Source organism: Apis cerana, linkage group LG10 (genome assembly GCF_029169275.1).
Source record: "Apis cerana isolate GH-2021 linkage group LG10, AcerK_1.0, whole genome shotgun sequence".
Taxonomy (NCBI): Eukaryota; Metazoa; Arthropoda; class Insecta; order Hymenoptera; family Apidae; genus Apis; species Apis cerana.
The window spans coordinates 4358846-4382630 of NC_083861.1; the positions used below are offsets into that span (position 1 = coordinate 4358846).

Genomic DNA, 23785 nt, shown 5'->3' on the forward strand with positions numbered 1-23785 from the left:
AATAAGCATCATGCGCCAGCCAATCAGAACGTCGCTTAATTCTTGGCGCGAGACGAACCAGTGCGCATCACACTGCGCATCATACTGCGCATGGCGTTAGTCTACAATTGAAAATTGTGTGGAGTGGACGTGTCGTCGCGAATTCGGATTATTAGGTAAGTTATTTTACTCTAATTATTACTAAATTTATCAATCGTTGTTAATTTAAGTTTTTAAATAATCCATTCAGTGTAGTGAAAACGAAATTAATTAGTTTTTTGTGTTTCTTTGCGTCTTTTCCTTGGATTGTTCATTTTGCGTTTATTGCGTCATTAACGTCTCGTATCGAAATATTTCGAAATAGAATTTGAAGTGGTATATTCGTCTTTTTAATATAATTTTAATTCTTGTTCTTGATCTTTATTTTTTATTATTTTAGTCGTATTAAAATAAAATAAATTTTTCACGGTTCGTTCGTTCGTTCGTCAATTTATTTCGTGAAATCGTATTATTCGAGTGTCGCATATTTTTTCGATTGTATATATATATTGTGTGTAACGTCTCACGTATGTGTTTATTGTTTACTTTTTTTGGTCATTTATATTTTGCTCGAGGGTAGAAACAATCCTTATAACATTGTGTATATATATTTCCAAGAAATTGGATTCGTGTCCAAACATGTTTCGACTTGTCGAACGTATCCCCTCTCCATATTGTTATTCGATGCGCGAAATCGAATGCGCAAAGTGACATTATTGGTTGATTCGTCGTGAATATTAGACGTTTGAAATTTTCTCGAGACGTGTGTTCTATTTAGTGCGTAATAATTTAATACTGTTTCTTTTTTTTTATCATTTGTGCGTTTTTGTTATTTAATTAATACATCTTTGTTCAATATTCTATACAATATTATTAAAATTGATAATTCTTTGACAATTAAATCATTTTGAGTTCATTTCTCATTCTTCGTATAAATGGAGTGTCGAATTTAATAAGATAGGTTACATCGTGAATTTTTATTTGATTTGATTGTTGTGATACTTTATTAACGTAATCTAATTTCATACATTTTATTTAATTGATTTATTTAGAAGTTTTGATTTTTTTCTGCGCAGGTTTAATTGGTAGCGTCATGATGGTAGCTCTCGGGAAGGCGGGAAAAATTCCAATATGGACGCCTTTCTTGATGTGGTAAAATTTTATATTTCGTATGTATAAATTTTTATTCTGTTTTATAGGATTATTAGTGATTGTTGTTAAGCAATTCATAATAAAATTACGTTTTGGTTAAAAGAAAGCGAAAAAAATTAGAAATTTATGAAGCACTTTCATGATTTATACATAATTCGTAATTTAGCAATATTTTCAGAACAAATGTACGATAGAAAGAAGAAGAGTAATATCAAAAAGATATTGTTTCTTCTTTTATCTCTTTCCCATCCCACTAATTTAATATTAATTTCAGAAAATATTTGTGACCGCGCGCAATGCGGTTAATAGAATCAGTGTTTGCTTCGTCATAGTATTTTTAATATTTTTTAGAGCACAATAGCTCTGATTAAATTTAATTAGAATAATCAAACGCGAAGATAGAATCAGTGTTTGTTCGCCGATTATATTATAATTTATACGGACGCGTTATTAGTTTCTTATTTTTATTTTTTCTTTTTATAAATATTCGTTTTCGGTACAGAGTAGAGTCAGTGCTTCTCTCAAGAGAATACGGCGATCATCCACCACGCGAAGAGGTAAGAGAAATCATTAGATTCTCATTTTTTAGATTTTAATCTTTTATATTTTTATTATTATTAAAATTTATTAGAAACTTAATTTTTTATATTAAACTATTTTTTTATAAACTGTTTTATTAAAGTTTAAAGTTAAACACAGTTATATTTTTTACTGTTCCAAGATTTTAAATAACGAATATTATATTTTTAAGAGAAAAATTACATAGAACGTTTTATATTTTGTTGCAGATGCTGATGAAAGTTTTTCTTGGACTTTAGTCTTAAAAAATATTTGTGACCACGCGCAATGTGGTTAAGTAGAATCAGTGTTGCTTCGTCATAGTATTTTTAATATTTTTTAGAGCACAATAGCTCTGATTAAATTTAATTAGAATAATCAAACGCGAAGGTAGAATCAGTGTTTGTTCGCCGATTATATTATAATTTATACGGACGCGTTATTAGTTTCTTATTTTTATTTTTTTCTTTTTATAAATATTCGTTTTCGGTACAGGGTAGAATCAGTGCTTCTCTGAAGAAAATAAGGCGATCATCCATCACGCGAAGAGGTAATTATCTCTTTTTCTGTCTAAATTTTCAAACAGAAATTAATCAGAATTTCAATACATATCATTATTACATATTGCAAATTTAATAGTTTCATATTTCAATTTCTTTGAATAACGAGAACCGTGTTTTAAATTGATGATGTTTTGTCACAGATTTCTTCCATCCTCCTACCTGATGACAGGCTTCTTCTCGATGACTTCTGGGGCTACAACACAGTGAAGGTGTTCGTCGCATCATATGGTGAGTCGCATGCTTTTTGGTTCCTCCGGTCATTCAATCATGTCGTAGGATGAAAGATCCGTATCGACACGGATGACTGGTTGTATACGTAGAATTTTGCACGAGCACAATGACCACGGATATTTGTTTATAATATCCGTGAGTAGTAACATTTCTTTTGTGTTTTATTTATTAGTTCAGGCTAGGATCTTCTTGCGTTTCGCGTTTTTGATTAATATAAAATGTTTAATAATTTTCTAATGTCAAAGCATATAATAATTATTGTATTAATATAATACAATAAGTAATTTGAATTTTATAATTCAAAATTCTTCAGAATAACATTATAAGTTATTTGACCAAATATAATTTGATTATTGTGATATAATATCAATTTCATATAATAATAACTTTAATATGACTTAGAACATTTAGAACATTTAGAGAGTAAAGTTCAATTTTCTTTGTTTTCTTGTAAATCACACATATGAATTGAATTTTGTGCAAGAAGATATTTCGCGACAGGTAGATTTTAGAATCAGAGCAATAAGTTTTGAATATTATTTTTATGGGTTTGAAAATATGCTCTGATGAAGGAATCGCCTGAGGATATTTCTATTAATATTTATGTTAATTACAATGAATAATTCTAATTCTTTCTTTAAATTCAATATTAAGAATTAAAATTTCAATAACTTGTTCAATTAATGAAATAAAATATAAAGTAGAGTCATACAAATATAATAATTTGAAATATAATAAGAATATAATGCAAAGTCAAAGAATATTAGCCCGTTAGATACAAAATGGATATACTAATATTTCTTTTTAGCTCAGGATTTTCAGATTTAACCCTTTCCATGTTCACTGCCAGGAACTCACTCACGTGCCCAGGTGTTACTTGAGTGAGGGAGAGGCAATGAGTATGATGACCTTAGTTCATAAGTTAATACAAATTTTTTAGCGACTGGCAATGCGTTAGTGTATCGTGCACGACGTACTTTCCACATTGTGTGTGTGTGGTTAGGCTGTGGAATTGCGTCGTTTCAATTATTATTTCCTTCACTGTTCAATCTCTTTTTCGAATCATGTTCGCAATTAAATATTGCGAATAACTAATAGATAATAAGATTATTAATATTTATTAATCTCAAATTTGACAATAATGGAACAATTTTGATTCACAATAATGATACCGTTTAATCTGATGACTAATATTTTAGTAGAAAATATCACATATTCATATCAAATATTCAGAATTAAAATAGATAAAGTAGATACACGCATTTTTGTCGCGCTTCACGCAATGGTCGCTAGCCATCGTCAGTCGATTTCAGGAAAATGGTACGTAAAGTTAGAGTGTGCGAGTAGTGTGCCAAGCCCGGGTGTCGGAGGCGTCCCGGGACGTTTTCCCTAGTGTAGGCTTTTGCGCCCGGGTATTATGCGTGAGAATCGTGGAATGAGTGTGTTGGTATGCCTGTTTTGCCATTTTTAAATATAGGGTTAGGTAGGATAGGTAGTATACTTCTGGTATGTCTGTTAATTATAAGTAGGTAGGGCCGGGCAGGTTGTCACAGTCTCTGATCGGGTAGGCGCGTTTTCGCGTGACAATCTGTTTCAGGGAATAAAATTTGGAAATCGAGGGTGAAGCTGAGACGAATGGGAGGACAATGCCATTCGTCTCTGGCTTTGCTCATCGATTTTCGAATTTCGCGGTCGCGGTCGCGATTTGCTTTCGAAACGAACGTTGCGCTCGAGATTCTGTACATGTACGGAGAATGATCATTGCGATCGTTGGTCGTCCATGTGCGTCTTAGCTTCCGCGATTTAGTCCCTTTTTTTTTCTTTTTTTCCTTGATTTGCGATTAGTGAATCTTGAGCCTAGATTTAAGTTTCAGCGGGCATTGCGCCCGAAGGAGGAAGACCGAAGAGGCCCGACAAACTGTCACGAAGAGGGCTGCAACGAATGGCTTCTCATCTTTTGGATCTTGTCTGGATCCAAAGAATGGGAAGTCATTGTTACTACTTTGTCATTGTGCTCGTTTTAGTAATACGTAGTATATGTTGTATCGTCTTGGCCAATTTGCATGCTGGCCCATCATTTATCCAGTCATCATGGGCAAATCGCGGTTTTGCATTAGTGTTGCGATTGATTAATAACGGGTTGAATTAGAGTTGCGATGAAAAGATCGCGTTTGCTATAGCGTTGCGTTGAAAAAAATATCGCGATTGCTTTTAATTATTTTCATTATGAATTAGTATATTTTTATTTATTTATTTTTTTTTAATATTTGAATTTGAATTTATTCTTTCTTGTTATATCGATTTATGATATTCAAATAGCTTTTTAGATTTATAAAATAATAATATTAAATTCATTAAATTTTGTTTATTAAGTAGAATTCATTTGAAGAATTAGTGTTGCGTTGATGAATGATCGCGTTTTTTATAGTAGTGTTGCGTTTATTTGTCCAAATTGCCCATATTTCTTCCACTTGGATTGTGGAAGACGTTCCAGCTCTTTCCTGAATCACCTATTACAGCCAAAAAGGCTGTACAAAGGGTGATTGTACGACGGCAGTCTCTGACTTGGCTGCAATCTTCCGCATTTAGTGTTGCGTCTACAATAAAATAATGAGTGCATAAATTAATTTATCAGAGTTTCGTATATGCTTTCGCGAATTTTTTATCTTTTTTTTTAATTATTTTTTTTTTTCTTAATAAAGAATTGCATTTGAAGTATAATAAAGCACTCCTCGCGTTTTCTTTTGAGATTTTAATACATTAGTGTTGCGAAATAAAAAGAAAACTCCACTCACGGTTTGTTCGGGTTTACATTGAGTGGATAATTATTTTGGTAACCCTTCTGGTTACTTTTTCGTCGTTTTTCACTTTTTCAGCGCCCCCTTATTAAGAGCGTTTGTTATTGAAAATACTGTTAAAAATTTATTTTATTTCTTTCTTATCAATAAATATCTTTGATTTAAAATCATGAATTGCTTAACAACATTTTGATAATTTGATTTTTTTTTAATTAATATTTATTTTCCTTTTAAATTATTTTTTAATTACTAATCCAGTAATTGAGTTTGTTACAGGTATGAATTGAAGAAAATAAACAGGAAAAAATAGATAGCAAATAACGTGAGATCTCTTCATTTGTTGAAAATTAATTACTTTTGTTATTGAATTTCACTAATTCTGTTATTTCACTAAGTCTGTTTCAGGTATCCTCTTCACCTTTCAACGAAATGGATTACATTTCATCATCAGATAAATATTCTAATTTTTATATTAGGTAGGGTAGATTGTAAAAAACATGGGATTTATAAACTGTGTTTTGTTCTTCTTTTTTATTAAAAAAGGCAATTTCGCCTTTCCTACTCTGTTTCGTTTTCCAAACCAATAGTTTTCCTATTTTTCAAGGCAATATGATCATCCTGCCATCCTTAACTTCCTCCTTATAAGCAAATACTTGATACTTGATAGTTACGTGACTTTGTCCACTAGCTATCATATCATTGATGTATCCTGATTTGCATTTTCCTCTTGCCACATGTAGTTTATCTCGTATCAAATTTTGTGTATCGTCAGTGTGAATGTAGATATTGTTATGAAGAGTATTTGTTAGATTTTCAATAAAGAGAATTACAAACAAAATGTTTAATTTTTATATTAGGGAAGAGAGGGAGAAATGTTTTTTAGAATAAGTAAAATGTTGATGTTGTACTTTTAATTTAAGTTTGTTTCAGGATTTTCTTGCAGGGGAAGAAGATTTTGTTGAAGATGATATTGATTAAAAAGAAAACGTTTTTAAAATCAAGTACATGTACAATCAAGATACTACTTTATTAAATAAAGTAGTATGTTGTAGAAAAGTAGATACTGTAGTTAAGTAGATGGGTGTAGTGCTTTTTGGGATGCTTATTTCGCTTATTTTTTTTGTTTTTTTGCTCGCGCTTTTTACTATCAATCATTTTTCATTTTCATTCCGATGGAAATGTAAAATATTGATAAAAATTTTCTTGATTTAAATTTTATTTTCAGGTTTAGTCTTCTTCGTCGGCTCCTTTTGTTGCTTGTGTTGCACAACGATCAAAAGTTTGGACGTTTTGCAAATGTAATTTTCTATTTTAATAATAAATCTAATTTTTACATTCAAAAAATATTTTACGTATAAATTAATGTTTCATATAACTTAACTGAACTTAACTGTATGCTAGCGCATATGGTAAGAGATAAGGAATTAGTGCCATCTTTAGAGTGCCGTAAATGAAACCATAGGTAAAGAGAAGAAATAGTGCGAGAAGGATAGAGATAAGGTAAGAATTGAACGTGAGCACCATCTCTTGAAAGCCAAAGACATCTCTTTAAAGAAATATCTTCTAAAAGCATTGAAAAAATGGCAACAGTACTTAATTCTTATTCTGTTTGAAGAAAAATCTTCTTCTGTGATTCAATCATTATTTTCACTATAGAGTTAACTTTTGTGTTACATTCTCTTTTTATGATTTTATATTTATTTATTATTTATTTATTATAATACAAAATTTTTATGTTCTTTTAAATTTAGTTAATTTTTAAGTTATTTTTTTTTATTTTTTAAATTTACTTAATTTTTAGATCAAATAATTTTTCTATGCTAGAATTATTTTTATTTTTTTAGTTTATGAGAAATAGCAATTGAGTTTTATGTTACATTACTTTCTTATATTTGTTTATTATATTTATTTTTTTTTTGTATAACTTCTATTTATATTTTATTCATTATTTATGGATTATAAGGTTAAATTCTTTTCTTATATGTTGCAACTTTGTTGGATTTAATTAATTATTATGTTACAATATATAAAAGAATAAAATTTTGTAATATATATATAATGTCTAGTAATGAACAAATATAAAAATATAAGACAAGAATATAATAACAATAAAAATATGTTTTTCTAATTCAATTAGCACTTATGTTAAATTCTTTTTTGATCTTTTAGATTTTTAGATTTAGATTTTTTTTTAAACTTTCAGATTCAATACTTTTCTTATGTTTCAATTCTTTTCTATTCTATAGTAGTTAATCTTTACGTTATATTCTCTCCTTATATTTTTATATTTGTTCATTGCTTATATATTGCAACATTTTATTTCTTTATATGTTGCAACATAATTAATATAATTAATTAAATGCTATGAAACTGCAGTATATAAAAAAAGGAATTTAACATTGTTATACATAAATAATGAATAAAGCATAAAAAAATAAGATAATACAAAAGTTAACTATTTATAAAGTAAAATAATTTTGAAAGATAGAAGAAGAATTTAATCTCAAAGTATGTTGAGTAAAAATAAAATCTAAAAGAATTATAATATATAAAAAAAGGATTTATAAGAAATATTACCAAACTCATTTAGAAATATTTAAACAAATCAACAAAATTTACAATGTTAAATTCTTTTCTCATATATTGCAGCTTTGTTAAATTTAATTAATGATTATGATGTAAAATTTCTTTTTATTTTATATTTCTTTCAAATTCAATTGACACTAATGTTATATTCCTTTTTTGATGTTTCAGATTTTTAGATATAGATTTTTTTTAATTTTAATTCTTTAAATTCTTCTCTTATGTTTTTATATTTGTCCATTATTTATAACATTATATTCTTTTATATGTTGTAACATAACTAATAAACTAATTGAATCTAACAAATGTGCAACATATAAAAACATGATCATGTAGTACAAAATGAATAAAAAAATAAAAAGAGGATATACTAAAAGTGAAATAAAATTGAAAGATAAAAAAAGGATATAGCAGAAATATTATCTAAATCAGGGAAAACATTTATATAAAAGAATAAAAATTCAACAAATTTAGAATGATAAATTCTCTCTTTGATCTAATTTTTCCTAATTCATTTGACAATTAACAATTTATGTTAAATTCATTTTTGGATTTTTTAGATTTTTAGATTTAGATTTAAGATTATCTTTTAGATTTAACTTTGAGATTAAATTCTATTCTTAAGTTTCAATTCATTTTTATTTTCTAAGGGTCAACCTTTTTTGTTACATTCTCTTTTCATGTTCTTATATTTGTTCATTACTTATATATTGCAACATTTTATTCTTTTTTATATGTTGCAACATATAAATTGCATAATAAATTAATTGAATCTAACAAATGTGCAACATATAAAAAAAGGAATTTTCAACATGGTCATATAATACAAAATTAATAAAAAAAATAATAAAAAAAAGAGGATACACTATAAGTGAAATAAAATTGAAAGATAGGAGATGAATTTAATTTCAAAGATAAAAAAATCTGAAGGAAATGTAACATAAAAAAAGGATTTAACAGAAATAATAAAAATATAAAATCAAACATTAGTAAAATTAAATCATGAAAGACATTTAAAGAAAACAATTAAGTTCAGCAAATTTGTTTTATATTGTTAAATTTCTTGTTTTGTATATATATATTCAAATTCAATTAACTAAAATTCATTCTTTGTTCTTTTTTAGATTATTAGATTTAGATTTTTTTCAACTTTGAGATTAAATTTTTATCTTATGTTTCAATATTTTTTTATTTTATGGTAGTTAACCTTTTCTGTTATATTTTCTTCTTATGTTTTTATATTTGTTCATTACTTACTATATTGCAATATTTTATTTTTTTATATGTTGCAACATAACTAATATAATTAATTAAATGTAATAAAGGTGTGCAGGATATGAAAAAAAGGAATTTAACATTGTTATATATAAATATATGAATAAAACATAAAAATGAATATAATATAAGAGTTAATTATTTATAAAATATTATAAGTTTGAAAGATAGAAGAAAAATTTAATCTCAAAGTAAGAAAACTCAAAAGAATTGAAACATAGGAAAAAGATTTAACAGATTTAACATATTATATAAATCAAGGAGAACATTTAAAGAAAATAAATAAATTTAACAAATTGATAATGTTAAATTTTATTTTTATATTTAATTTTCCAATTCAATCGATAAATAAATGTTATTTATATTATTTAAATTTGTTTATCTTTATGTTATTCCTCTTTTATATTTGAATTCTGTTCAGATTTTGTTCATCTTAATATAAAATATCTTACTTATGTTTGATTTTTATATTTTTATATTTTACTTTCTTATATTTCCTTGATTTAATTTCTTAAATTTATTTATTTTAAAGTTAAATTCAATTCATGTGTTTTAATCATATTAAATTCAGTTATTTTTATTTTCTTTTTTATTCTATCATTCTTTTATAAATTTATTTTTTTATTAAATTTCTCTTTTGTGTTTTATTTTTATTTAAATTTCATTTAAACGAAATATAATTTTATTTAAATTATTAATCTTTATATTAAAATCCTCTTTTGTTTTATAATCTGTTTTATTTAATTTAATGATTTATCTTGTTAAATTAATAATTTTCTTGTTATTATGTTTTTAATAAATTAATATCTTTGCAGGATTCCAAGCAACAACAATTATAATATACATACATAATATTTTAATTTTTCGCGCGTTTTTGAATGGAAAAATAAGCATCATGCGCCAGCCAATCAGAACGTCGCTTAATTCTTGGCGCGAGACGAACCAGTGCGCATCACACTGCGCATCATACTGCGCATGGCGTTAGTCTACAGTTGAAAATTGTGTGGAGTGGACGTGTCGTCGCGAATTCGGATTATTAGGTAAGTTATTTTACTCTAATTATTACTAAATTTATCAATCGTTGTTAATTTAAGTTTTTAAATAATCCATTCAGTGTAGTGAAAACGAAATTAATTAGTTTTTTGTGTTTCTTTGCGTCTTTTCCTTGGATTGTTCATTTTGCGTTTATTGCGTCATTAACGTCTCGTATCGAAATATTTCGAAACAGAATTTGAAGTGGTATATTCGTCTTTTTTAATATAATTTTAATTCTTGTTCTTGATCTTTATTTTTTATTATTTTAGTCGTATTAAAATAAAATAAATTTTTCACGGTTCGTTCGTTCGTTCGTCAATTTATTTCGTGAAATCGTATTATTCGAGTGTCGCATATTTTTTCGATTGTATATATATATTGTGTGTAACGTCTCACGTATGTGTTTATTGTTTACTTTTTTTGGTCATTTATATTTTGCTCGAGGGTAGAAACAATCCTTATAACATTGTGTATATATATTTCCAAGAAATTGGATTCGTGTCCAAACATGTTTCGACTTGTCGAACGTATCCCCTCTCCATATTGTTATTCGATGCGCGAAATCGAATGCGCAAAGTGACATTATTGGTTGATTCGTCGTGAATATTAGACGTTTGAAATTTTCTCGAGACGTGTGTTCTATTTAGTGCGTAATAATTTAATACTGTTTCTTTTTTTTTTTTTATCATTTGTGCGTTTTTGTTATTTAATTAATACATCTTTGTTCAATATTCTATACAATATTATTAAAATTGATAATTCTTTGACAATTAAATCATTTTGAGTTCATTTCTCATTCTTCGTATAAATGGAGTGTCGAATTTAATAAGATAGGTTACATCGTGAATTTTTATTTGATTTGATTGTTGTGATACTTTATTAACGTAATCTAATTTCATACATTTTATTTAATTGATTTATTTAGAAGTTTTGATTTTTTCTGCGCAGGTTTAATTGGTAGCGTCATGATGGTAGCTCTCGGGAAGGCGGGAAAAATTCCAATATGGACGCCTTTCTTGATGTGGTAAAATTTTATATTTCGTATGTATAAATTTTTATTCTGTTTTATAGGATTATTAGTGATTGTTGTTAAGCAATTCATAATAAAATTACGTTTTGGTTAAAAGAAAGCGAAAAAAATTAGAAATTTATGAAGCACTTTCATGATTTATACATAATTCGTAATTTAGCAATATTTTCAGAACAAATGTACGATAGAAAGAAGAAGAGTAATATCAAAAAGATATTGTTTCTTCTTTTATCTCTTTCCCATCCCACTAATTTAATATTAATTTCAGAAAATATTTGTGACCGCGCGCAATGCGGTTAATAGAATCAGTGTTTGCTTCGTCATAGTATTTTTAATATTTTTTAGAGCACAATAGCTCTGATTAAATTTAATTAGAATAATCAAACGCGAAGATAGAATCAGTGTTTGTTCGCCGATTATATTATAATTTATACGGACGCGTTATTAGTTTCTTATTTTTATTTTTTTCTTTTTATAAATATTCGTTTTCGGTACAGAGTAGAGTCAGTGCTTCTCTCAAGAGAATACGGCGATCATCCACCACGCGAAGAGGTAAGAGAAATCATTAGATTCTCATTTTTTAGATTTTAATCTTTTATATTTTTATTATTATTAAAATTTATTAGAAACTTAATTTTTTATATTAAACTATTTTTTTATAAACTGTTTTATTAAAGTTTAAAGTTAAACACAGTTATATTTTTTACTGTTCCAAGATTTTAAATAACGAATATTATATTTTTAAGAGAAAAATTACATAGAACGTTTTATATTTTGTTGCAGATGCTGATGAAAGTTTTTCTTGGACTTTAGTCTTAAAAAATATTTGTGACCACGCGCAATGTGGTTAAGTAGAATCAGTGTTGCTTCGTCATAGTATTTTTAATATTTTTTAGAGCACAATAGCTCTGATTAAATTTAATTAGAATAATCAAACGCGAAGGTAGAATCAGTGTTTGTTCGCCGATTATATTATAATTTATACGGACGCGTTATTAGTTTCTTATTTTTATTTTTTTCTTTTTATAAATATTCGTTTTCGGTACAGGATAGAATCAGTGCTTCTCTGAAGAAAATAAGGCGATCATCCATCACGCGAAGAGGTAATTATCTCTTTTTCTGTCTAAATTTTCAAACAGAAATTAATCGAATTTCAATACATATCATTATTACATATTGCAAATTTAATAGTTTCATATTTCAATTTCTTTGAATAACGAGAACCGTGTTTTAAATTGATGATGTTTTGTCACAGATTTCTTCCATCCTCCTACCTGATGACAGGCTTCTTCTCGATGACTTCTGGGGCTACAACACAGTGAAGGTGTTCGTCGCATCATATGGTGAGTCGCATGCTTTTTGGTTCCTCCGGTCATTCAATCATGTCGTAGGATGAAAGATCCGTATCGACACGGATGACTGGTTGTATACGTAGAATTTTGCACGAGCACAATGACCACGGATATTTGTTTATAATATCCGTGAGTAGTAACATTTCTTTTGTGTTTTATTTATTAGTTCAGGCTAGGATCTTCTTGCGTTTCGCGTTTTTGATTAATATAAAATGTTTAATAATTTTCTAATGTCAAAGCATATAATAATTATTGTATTAATATAATACAATAAGTAATTTGAATTTTATAATTCAAAATTCTTCAGAATAACATTATAAGTTATTTGACCAAATATAATTTGATTATTGTGATATAATATCAATTTCATATAATAATAACTTTAATATGACTTAGAACATTTGTAGAGAGTAAAGTTCAATTTTCTTTGTTTTCTTGTAAATCACACATATGAATTGAATTTTGTGCAAGAAGATATTTCGCGACAGGTAGATTTTAGAATCAGAGCAATAAGTTTTGAATATTATTTTTATGGGTTTGAAAATATGCTCTGATGAAGGAATCGCCTGAGGATATTTCTATTAATATTTATGTTAATTACAATGAATAATTCTAATTCTTTCTTTAAATTCAATATTAAGAATTAAAATTTCAATAACTTGTTCAATTAATGAAATAAAATATAAAGTAGAGTCATACAAATATAATAATTTGAAATATAATAAGAATATAATGCAAAGTCAAAGAATATTAGCCCGTTAGATACAAAATGGATATACTAATATTTCTTTTTAGCTCAGGATTTTCAGATTTAACCCTTTCCATGTTCACTGCCAGGAACTCACTCACGTGCCCAGGTGTTACTTGAGTGAGGGAGAGGCAATGAGTATGATGACCTTAGTTCATAAGTTAATACAAATTTTTTAGCGACTGGCAATGCGTTAGTGTATCGTGCACGACGTACTTTCCACATTGTGTGTGTGTGGTTAGGCTGTGGAATTGCGTCGTTTCAATTATTATTTCCTTCACTGTTCAATCTCTTTTTCGAATCATGTTCGCAATTAAATATTGCGAATAACTAATAGATAATAAGATTATTAATATTTATTAATCTCAAATTTGACAATAATGGAACAATTTTGATTCACAATAATGATACCGTTTAATCTGATGACTAATATTTTAGTAGAAAATATCACATATTCATATCAAATATTCAGAATTAAAATAGATAAAGTAGATACACGCATTTTTGTCGCGCTTCACGCAATGGTCGCTAGCCATCGTCAGTCGATTTCAGGAAAATGGTACGTAAAGTTAGAGTGTGCGAGTAGTGTGCCAAGCCCGGGTGTCGGAGGCGTCCCGGGACGTTTTCCTAGTGTAGGCTTTTGCGCCCGGGTATTATGCGTGAGAATCCTTGAATGAGTGTGTTGGTATGCCTGTTTTGCCATTTTTAAATATAGGGTTAGGTAGGATAGGTAGTATACTTCTGGTATGTCTGTTAATTGTAAGTAGGTAGGGCCGGGCAGGTTGTCACAGTCTCTGATCGGGTAGGCGCGTTTTCGCGTGACAATCTGTTTCAGGGAATAAAATTTGGAAATCGAGGGTGAAGCTGAGACGAATGGGAGGACAATGCCATTCGTCTCTGGCTTTGCTCATCGATTTTTCGAATTTCGCGGTCGCGGTCGCGATTTGCTTTCGAAACGAACGTTGCGCTCGAGATTCTGTACATGTACGGAGAATGATCATTGCGATCGTTGGTCGTCCATGTGCGTCTTAGCTTCCGCGATTTAGTCCCTTTTTTTTCTTTTTTCTTGATTTGCGATTAGTGAATCTTGAGCCTAGATTTAAGTTTCAGCGGGCATTGCGCCCGAAGGAGGAAGACCGAAGAGGCCCGACAAACTGTCACGAAGAGGGCTGCAACGAATGGCTTCTCATCTTTTGGATCTTGTCTGGATCCAAAGAATGGGAAGTCATTGTTACTACTTTGTCATTGTGCTCGTTTTAGTAATACGTAGTATATGTTGTATCGTCTTGGCCAATTTGCATGCTGGCCCATCATTTATCCAGTCATCATGGGCAAATCGCGGTTTTGCATTAGTGTTGCGATTGATTAATAACGGGTTGAATTAGAGTTGCGATGAAAAGATCGCGTTTGCTATAGCGTTGCGTTGAAAAAAATATCGCGATTGCTTTTAATTATTTTCATTATGAATTAGTATATTTTTATTTATTTATTTATTTTTTTAATATTTGAATTTGAATTTATTCTTTCTTGTTATATCGATTTATGATATTCAAATAGCTTTTAGATTTATAAAATAATAATATTAAATTCATTAAATTTTGTTTATTAAGTAGAATTCATTTGAAGAATTAGTGTTGCGTTGATGAATGATCGCGTTTTTTATAGTAGTGTTGCGTTTATTTGTCCAAATTGCCCATATTTCTTCCACTTGGATTGTGGAAGACGTTCCAGCTCTTTCCTGAATCACCTATTACAGCCAAAAAGGCTGTACAAAGGGTGATTGTACGACGGCAGTCTCTGACTTGGCTGCAATCTTCCGCATTTAGTGTTGCGTCTACAATAAAATAATGAGTGCATAAATTAATTTATCAGAGTTTCGTATATGCTTTCGCGAATTTTTATCTTTTTTAATTATTTTTTTCTTAATAAAGAATTGCATTTGAAGTATAATAAAGCACTCCTCGCGTTTTCTTTTGAGATTTTAATACATTAGTGTTGCGAAATAAAGAAAACTCCACTCACGGTTTGTTCGGGTTTACATTGAGTGGATAATTATTTTGGTAACCCTTCTGGTTACTTTTTCGTCGTTTTTCACTTTTTCAGCGCCCCCTTATTAAGAGCGTTTGTTATTGAAAATACTGTTAAAAATTTATTTTATTTCTTTCTTATCAATAAATATCTTTGATTTAAAATCATGAATTGCTTAACAACATTTTGATAATTTGATTTTTTTTTAATATTTATTTTCCTTTTAAATTATTTTTTAATTACTAATCCAGTAATTGAGTTTGTTACAGGTATGAATTGAAGAAAATAAACAGGAAAAAATAGATAGCAAATAACGTGAGATCTCTTCATTTGTTGAAAATTAATTACTTTTGTTATTGAATTTCACTAATTCTGTTATTTCACTAAGTCTGTTTCAGGTATCCTCTTCACCTTTCAACGAAATGGATTACATTTCATCATCAGATAAATATTCTAATTTTTATATTAGGTAGGGTAGGTTGTAAAAAACATGGGATTTATAAACTGTGTTTTGTTCTTCTTTTTATTAAAAAAGGCAATTTCGCCTTTCCTACTCTGTTTCGTTTTCCAAACCAATAGTTTTCCTATTTTTCAAGGCAATATGATCATCCTGCCATCCTTAACTTCCTCCTTATAAGCAAATACTTGATACTTGATAGTTATGTGACTTTGTCCACTAGCTATCATATCATTGATGTATCCTGATTTGCATTTTCCTCTTGCCACATGTAGTTTATCTCGTATCAAATTTTGTGTATCGTCAGTGTGAATGTAGATATTGTTATGAAGAGTATTTGTTAGATTTTCAATAAAGAGAATTACAAACAAAATGTTTAATTTTTATATTAGGGAAGAGAGGGAGAAATGTTTTTTAGAATAAGTAAAATGTTGATGTTGTACTTTTAATTTAAGTTTGTTTCAGGATTTTCTTGCAGGGGAAGAAGATTTTGTTGAAGATGATATTGATTAAAAAGAAAACGTTTTTAAAATCAAGTACATGTACAATCAAGATACTACTTTATTAAATAAAGTAGTATGTTGTAGAAAAGTAGATACTGTAGTTAAGTAGATGGGTGTAGTGCTTTTTGGGATGCTTATTTCGCTTATTTTTTTTGTTTTTTTTTTTTTGCTCGCGCTTTTTACTATCAATCATTTTTCATTTTCATTCCGATGGAAATGTAAAATATTGATAAAAATTTTCTTGATTTAAATTTTATTTTCAGGTTTAGTCTTCTTCGTCGGCTCCTTTTGTTGCTTGTGTTGCACAACGATCAAAAGTTTGGACGTTTTGCAAATGTAATTTTCTATTTTAATAATAAATCTAATTTTTACATTCAAAAAATATTTTACGTATAAATTAATGTTTCATATAACTTAACTGAACTTAACTGTATGCTAGCGCATATGGTAAGAGATAAGGAATTAGTGCCATCTTTAGAGTGCCGTAAATGAAACCATAGGTAAAGAGAAGAAATAGTGCGAGAAGGATAGAGATAAGGTAAGAATTGAACGTGAGCACCATCTCTTGAAAGCCAAAGACATCTCTTTAAAGAAATATCTTCTAAAAGCATTGAAAAAATGGCAACAGTACTTAATTCTTATTCTGTTTGAAGAAAAATCTTCTTCTGTGATTCAATCATTATTTTCACTATAGAGTTAACTTTTGTGTTACATTCTCTTTTTATGATTTTATATTTATTTATTATTTATTTATTATAATACAAAATTTTTATGTTCTTTTAAATTTAGTTAATTTTTAAGTTATTTTTTTTTATTTTTTAAATTTACTTAATTTTTAGATCAAATAATTTTTCTATGCTAGAATTATTTTTATTTTTTTAGTTTATGAGAAATAGCAATTGAGTTTTATGTTACATTACTTTCTTATATTTGTTTATTATATTTATTTTTTTGTATAACTTCTATTTATATTTTATTCATTATTTATGGATTATAAGGTTAAATTCTTTTCTTATATGTTGCAACTTTGTTGGATTTAATTAATTATTATGTTACAATATATAAAAGAATAAAATTTTGTAATATATATATAATGTCTAGTAATGAACAAATATAAAAATATAAGACAAGAATATAATAACAATAAAAATATGTTTTTTTCTAATTCAATTAGCACTTATGTTAAATTCTTTTTTGATCTTTTAGATTTTTAGATTTAGATTTTTTTTTAAACTTTCAGATTCAATACTTTTCTTATGTTTCAATTCTTTTCTATTCTATAGTAGTTAATCTTTACGTTATATTCTCTCCTTATATTTTTATATTTGTTCATTGCTTATATATTGCAACATTTTATTTCTTTATATGTTGCAACATAATTAATATAATTAATTAAATGCTATGAAACTGCAGTATATAAAAAAAGGAATTTAACATTGTTATACATAAATAATGAATAAAGCATAAAAAAATAAGATAATACAAAAGTTAACTATTTATAAAGTAAAATAATTTTGAAAGATAGAAGAAGAATTTAATCTCAAAGTATGTTGAGTAAAAATAAAATCTAAAAGAATTATAATATATAAAAAAAGGATTTATAAGAAATATTACCAAACTCATTTAGAAATATTTAAACAAATCAACAAAATTTACAATGTTAAATTCTTTTCTCATATATTGCAGCTTTGTTAAATTTAATTAATGATTATGATGTAAAATTTCTTTTTTATTTTATATTTCTTTCAAATTCAATTGACACTAATGTTATATTCCTTTTTTGATGTTTCAGATTTTTAGATATAGATTTTTTTTAATTTTAATTCTTTAAATTCTTCTCTTATGTTTTTATATTTGTCCATTATTTATAACATTATATTCTTTTATATGTTGTAACATAACTAATAAACTAATTGAATCTAACAAATGTGCAACATATAAAAACATGATCATGTAGTACAAAATGAATAAAAAAATAAAAAGAGGATATACTAAAAGTGAAATAAAATTGAAAGATAAAAAAAGGATATAGCAGAAATATTATCTAAATCAGGGAAAACATTTATATAAAAGAATAAAAATTCAACAAATTTAGAATGATAAATTCTCTCTTTGATCTAATTTTTCCTAATTCATTTGACAATTAACAATTTATGTTAAATTCATTTTTGGATTTTTTAGATTTAGATTTAGATTTAAGATTATCTTTTAGATTTAACTTTGAGATTAAATTCTATTCTTAAGTTTCAATTCATTTTTATTTTCTAAGGGTCAACCTTTTTTGTTACATTCTCTTTTCATGTTCTTATATTTGTTCATTACTTATATATTGCAACATTTTATTTTTTTATATGTTGCAACATATAAATTGCATAATAAATTAATTGAATCTAACAAATGTGCAACATATAAAAAAAGGAATTTTCAACATGGTCATATAATACAAAATTAATAAAAAAAATAATAAAAAAAAGAGGATACACTATAAGTGAAATAAAATTGAAAGATAGGAGATGAATTTAATTTCAAAGATAAAAAAATCTGAAGGAAATGTAACATAAAAAAAGGATTTAACAGAAATAATAAAAATATAAAATCAAACATTAGTAAAATTAAATCATGAAAGACATTTAAAGAAAACAATTAAGTTCAGCAAATTTGTTTTATATTGTTAAATTTCTTGTTTTGTATATATATATTCAAATTCAATTAACTAAAATTCATTCTTTGTTCTTTTTTAGATTATTAGATTTAGATTTTTTTCAACTTTGAGATTAAATTTTTATCTTATGTTTCAATATTTTTATTTTATGGTAGTTAACCTTTTCTGTTATATTTTCTTCTTATGTTTTTATATTTGTTCATTACTTACTATATTGCAATATTTTATTTTTTTATATGTTGCAACATAACTAATATAATTAATTAAATGTAATAAAGGTGTGCAGGATATGAAAAAAAGGAATTTAACATTGTTATATATAAATATATGAATAAAACATAAAAAATGAATATAATATAAGAGTTAATTATTTATAAAATATTATAAGTTTGAAAGATAGAAGAAGAATTTAATCTCAAAGTAAGAAAACTCAAAAAGAATTGAAACATAGGAAAAAGATTTAACAGATTTAACATATTATATAAATCAAGGAGAACATTTAAAGAAAATAAATAAATTTAACAAATTGATAATGTTAAATTTTATTTTTATATTTAATTTTCCAATTCAATCGATAAATAAATGTTATTTATATTATTTAAATTTGTTTATCTTTATGTTATTCCTCTTTTATATTTGAATTCTGTTCAGATTTTGTTCATCTTAATATAAAATATCTTACTTATGTTTGATTTTTATATTTTTATATTTTACTTTCTTATATTTCCTTGATTTAATTTCTTAAATTTATTTATTTTAAAGTTAAATTCAATTCATGTGTTTTAATCATATTAAATTCAGTTATTTTTATTTTCTTTTTTTATTCTATCATTCTTTTTATAAATTTATTTTTTTATTAAATTTCTCTTTTGTGTTTTATTTTTATTTAAATTTCATTTAAACGAAATATAATTTTATTTAAATTATTAATCTTTATATTAAAATCCTCTTTTGTTTTATAATCTGTTTTATTTAATTTAATGATTTATCTTGTTAAATTAATAATTTTCTTGTTATTATGTTTTTAATAAATTAATATCTTTGCAGGATTCCAAGCAACAACAATTATAATATACATACATAATATTTTAATTTTTCGCGCGTTTTTGAATGGAAAAATAAGCATCATGCGCCAGCCAATCAGAACGTCGCTTAATTCTTGGCGCGAGACGAACCAGTGCGCATCACACTGCGCATCATACTGCGCATGGCGTTAGTCTACAGTTGAAAATTGTGTGGAGTGGACGTGTCGTCGCGAATTCGGATTATTAGGTAAGTTATTTTACTCTAATTATTACTAAATTTATCAATCGTTGTTAATTTAAGTTTTTAAATAATCCATTCAGTGTAGTGAAAACGAAATTAATTAGTTTTTTGTGTTTCTTTGCGTCTTTTCCTTGGATTGTTCATTTTGCGTTTATTGCGTCATTAACGTCTCGTATCGAAATATTTCGAAATAGAATTTGAAGTGGTATATTCGTCTTTTTTAATATAATTTTAATTCTTGTTCTTGATCTTTATTTTTTATTATTTTAGTCGTATTAAAATAAAATAAATTTTTCACGGTTCGTTCGTTCGTTCGTCAATTTATTTCGTGAAATCGTATTATTCGAGTGTCGCATATTTTTTCGATTGTATATATATATTGTGTGTAACGTCTCACGTATGTGTTTATTGTTTACTTTTTTTGGTCATTTATATTTTGCTCGAGGGTAGAAACAATCCTTATAACATTGTGTATATATATTTCCAAGAAATTGGATTCGTGTCCAAACATGTTTCGACTTGTCGAACGTATCCCCTCTCCATATTGTTATTCGATGCGCGAAATCGAATGCGCAAAGTGACATTATTGGTTGATTCGTCGTGAATATTAGACGTTTGAAATTTTCTCGAGACGTGTGTTCTATTTAGTGCGTAATAATTTAATACTGTTTCTTTTTTTTTTTTTATCATTTGTGCGTTTTTGTTATTTAATTAATACATCTTTGTTCAATATTCTATACAATATTATTAAAATTGATAATTCTTTGACAATTAAATCATTTTGAGTTCATTTCTCATTCTTCGTATAAATGGAGTGTCGAATTTAATAAGATAGGTTACATCGTGAATTTTTATTTGATTTGATTGTTGTGATACTTTATTAACGTAATCTAATTTCATACATTTTATTTAATTGATTTATTTAGAAGTTTTGATTTTTTTCTGCGCAGGTTTAATTGGTAGCGTCATGATGGTAGCTCTCGGGAAGGCGGGAAAAATTCCAATATGGACGCCTTTCTTGATGTGGTAAAATTTTATATTTCGTATGTATAAATTTTTATTCTGTTTTATAGGATTATTAGTGATTGTTGTTAAGCAATTCATAATAAAATTACGTTTTGGTTAAAAGAAAGCGAAAAAAATTAGAAATTTATGAAGCACTTTCATGATTTATACATAATTTAGCAATATTTTCAGAACAAATGTACGATAGAAAGAAGAAGAGTAATATCAAAAAGATATTGTTTCTTCTTTTATCTCTTTCCCATCCCACTAATTTAATATTAATTTCAGAAAATATTTGTGACCGCGCGCAATGCGGTTAATAGAATCAGTGTTTGCTTCGTCATAGTATTTTTAATATTTTTTAGAGCACAATAGCTCTGATTAAATTTAATTAGAATAATCAAACGCGAAGATAGAATCAGTGTTTGTTCGCCGATTATATTATAATTTATACGGACGCGTTGTTAGTTTCTTATTTTTATTTTTTTCTTTTTATAAATATTCGTTTTCGGTACAGAGTAGAGTCAGTGCTTCTCTCAAGAGAATACGGCGATCATCCACCACGCGAAGAGGTAAGAGAAATCATTAGATTCTCATTTTTTAGATTTTAATCTTTTATATTTTTATTATTATTAAAATTTATTAGAAACTTAATTTTTTATATTAAACTATTTTTTTATAAACTGTTTTATTAAAGTTTAAAGTTAAACACAGTTATATTTTTTACTGTTCCAAGATTTTAAATAACGAATATTATATTTTTAAGAGAAAAATTACATAGAACGTTTTATATTTTGTTGCAGATGCTGATGAAAGTTTTTCTTGGACTTTAGTCTTAAAAAATATTTGTGACCACGCGCAATGTGGTTAAGTAGAATCAGTGTTGCTTCGTCATAGTATTTTTAATATTTTTTAGAGCACAATAGCTCTGATTAAATTTAATTAGAATAATCAAACGCGAAGGTAGAATCAGTGTTTGTTCGCCGATTATATTATAATTTATACGGACGCGTTATTAGTTTCTTATTTTTATTTTTTCTTTTTATAAATATTCGTTTTCGGTACAGGGTAGAATCAGTGCTTCTCTGAAGAAAATAAGGCGATCATCCATCACGCGAAGAGGTAATTATCTCTTTTTCTGTCTAAATTTTCAAACAGAAATTAATCAGAATTTCAATACATATCATTATTACATATTGCAAATTTAATAGTTTCATATTTCAATTTCTTTGAATAACGAGAACCGTGTTTTAAATTGATGATGTTTTGTCACAGATTTCTTCCATCCTCCTACCTGATGACAGGCTTCTTCTCGATGACTTCTGGGGCTACAACACAGTGAAGGTGTTCGTCGCATCATATGGTGAGTCGCATGCTTTTTGGTTCCTCCGGTCATTCAATCATGTCGTAGGATGAAAGATCCGTATCGACACGGATGACTGGTTGTATACGTAGAATTTTGCACGAGCACAATGACCACGGATATTTGTTTATAATATCCGTGAGTAGTAACATTTCTTTTGTGTTTTATTTATTAGTTCAGGCTAGGATCTTCTTGCGTTTCGCGTTTTTGATTAATATAAAATGTTTAATAATTTTCTAATGTCAAAGCATATAATAATTATTGTATTAATATAATACAATAAGTAATTTGAATTTTTATAATTCAAAATTCTTCAGAATAACATTATAAGTTATTTGACCAAATATAATTTGATTATTGTGATATAATATCAATTTCATATAATAATAACTTTAATATGACTTAGAACATTTGTAGAGAGTAAAGTTCAATTTTCTTTGTTTTCTTGTAAATCACACATATGAATTGAATTTTGTGCAAGAAGATATTTCGCGACAGGTAGATTTTAGAATCAGAGCAATAAGTTTTGAATATTATTTTTATGGGTTTGAAAATATGCTCTGATGAAGGAATCGCCTGAGGATATTTCTATTAATATTTATGTTAATTACAATGAATAATTCTAATTCTTTCTTTAAATTCAATATTAAGAATTAAAATTTCAATAACTTGTTCAATTAATGAAATAAAATATAAAGTAGAGTCATACAAATATAATAATTTGAAATATAATAAGAATATAATGCAAAGTCAAAGAATATTAGCCCGTTAGATACAAAATGGATATACTAATATTTCTTTTAGCTTAGGATTTTCAGATTTAACCCTTTCCATGTTCACTGCCAGGAACTCACTCACGTGCCCAGGTGTTACTTGAGTGAGGGAGAGGCAATGAGTATGATGACCTTAGTTCATAAGTTAATACAAATTTTTTAGCGACTGGCAATGCGTTAGTGTATCGTGCACGACGTACTTTCCACATTGTGTGTGTGTGGTTAGGCTGTGGAATTGCGTCGTTTCAATTATTATTTCCTTCACTGTTCAATCTCTTTTTCGAATCATGTTCGCAATTAAATATTGCGAATAACTAATAGATAATAAGATTATTAATATTTATTAATCTCAAATTTGACAATAATGGAACAATTTTGATTCACA

The 23785-nt window shown here is 26.9% G+C and overlaps 1 long non-coding RNA gene across 3 annotated transcripts; it reads left to right on the forward strand.

Annotated features, from left to right (window-relative positions):
• Positions 1 to 6482: 6482 nt before the first annotated feature.
• LOC133666830 (uncharacterized) lies at positions 6483 to 22284 on the forward strand. Of its 3 annotated transcripts, XR_009831545.1 has the most exons (7): positions 6483 to 6820; positions 9994 to 10218; positions 11162 to 11254; positions 15641 to 16869; positions 20041 to 20265; positions 21210 to 21836; positions 22068 to 22284. It is a non-coding gene; the product is annotated as an uncharacterized LOC133666830 (long non-coding RNA). The 3 variants fall into 3 exon arrangements; XR_009831547.1 differs by lacking the exons at positions 15641 to 16869; positions 20041 to 20265; positions 21210 to 21836; positions 22068 to 22284 and adding exons at positions 11512 to 11795; positions 12027 to 12346; positions 12499 to 12830 and having other exon boundaries at positions 6638 to 6820; XR_009831544.1 differs by lacking the exons at positions 15641 to 16869; positions 20041 to 20265; positions 21210 to 21836; positions 22068 to 22284 and adding exons at positions 12027 to 12346; positions 12499 to 12830 and having other exon boundaries at positions 6638 to 6820; positions 11162 to 11795.
• The last annotated feature ends 1501 nt before the right edge of the window (positions 22285 to 23785 follow it).